The sequence below is a fragment of the Mastomys coucha genome, chromosome X (assembly GCF_008632895.1).
Source record: "Mastomys coucha isolate ucsf_1 chromosome X, UCSF_Mcou_1, whole genome shotgun sequence".
Lineage (NCBI taxonomy): Eukaryota > Metazoa > Chordata > Mammalia > Rodentia > Muridae > Mastomys > Mastomys coucha.
Genome location: NC_045030.1, coordinates 147538597 through 147540162, shown reverse-complemented (window position 1 = coordinate 147540162; position 1566 = coordinate 147538597).

Below are 1566 nucleotides of genomic sequence, written 5' to 3'. Positions count from 1 at the left end.
TGAAGGGGTCATGAAGAGCAGCTGAGGCTCAGCACAGTGAGAGTCCATGGAAGGCCATTGGTGAAGGTTCAGCCTCAGTTGCAATTGATGTCCCAGGACTGAAGGGGTCATGCAAAGGAGTTGAGGCTTGACACCATGAAGCAAGCCTATGAGAGGCTATTGGTGAAGCCTAGTTACAGCAGAAGTCAGTGTTTTAGAGAGGCCAGTATGATGAATGACCACCAAGAACAGCAGCAGCAGTGGAGTACAGGCATCTGGAGCCTAGAAGACAAGATGTATGCTACAAAGGGCAGAGCTGGAGAAGTGACCTGTTAAGCCCTTAGAGGAGCCCAGAAGATTGTGAGTTGGATCCCAGACATTGGTTTTGCTTTTGATTGTGACTGTGCCCTGATATTTTTCCCTCTTGAAGGAAGAAAGTATTTTAGTAGAGCCCACGGACTTTGAATTTTGAAAGATATTGGACATTTTAAATGCATTGAACTTTTAATATGTAAAGACTGTGGGACTTTAGATCTTGGGGATGAATAAGAAAGGAAGTGTTTAGGCTTAATAGTGATGTGTCTGTGTGTGCCAAGCTGGCAAGGGGTCAATTGTACTGGCTGGTTTTGTGTGCCAACTTGACACAGGCTGGAGTTATCACAGAGAAGGGAGCTTCATTTGGGGAAGTGCCTCCATGAGATCCAGCTGTGGGGCAGTTTCTCAATTAGTGATCAAGGAGGTAGGGCCCCTTGTGGGTGGTGCCATCCCTGGGCTGGAAGTCTTGAGTTCTATAAGAGAGCAGGCTGAGCAAGCCAGGGGAGGAAAGCCAGTAAAAAACATCACTCCATGACCACTGCATCAGCTCCTGCTTTCTGACCTGCTTGAGTTCCAGTCCTGACTTCCTTTGTGATAAACAGCCATGTGGAAGTAAGCCAAACAAACCCTTTCCTCCCCAACTTGCTTCATGGTCATGATGTTTGTGCAGGAATGGAAACCCTGACTAAGACAACCTGGGAGTATGGAGAAAGTATTTGCGGGCTTTATGATCTGAAAATTACCTTAGAAACTCAGTGCTAGAAATGTGGAATCAGAACAAAGATAAAAGCCTATACAAATGGTCCTGACAGTGAAGGATCCAAATGTGTATCACCACCAGGGGGCTTTTAGAGCTTGATCTGGGAGTGTAGATGTAGTACAGGCAAGAGTATTTCTAAAAGAAATCTCCATGGAAAATATGTACACAAGCTGTGTGATAGAAGTAAGTAATTGTGGAGAAGACTCTGATAGGCAATGATCTTGTGTTCATCAGACAAACACACAGAGCCATATGTATATCCAGACAAATGTCTGAGATTGGGAAGATGGCAGAGGCCATTTTGTTCTTGTTGAAAATGACCATATAATCACATGACATGTAAATAAAGAAAATATCTAATAAAAAAAGAAAGAAAGAGGTGAGGCCCTTGGCCCTGTGAAGGTTCTATGCCCCAGTGTAGAGGAATGGCAGGGCCAGTAAGTGGGAGATGGTGGGGTGGCAAGCAGGGGAATGGGGCAGGGTACAGGGGTTTGTTCTTGTTGGGTTTTGGT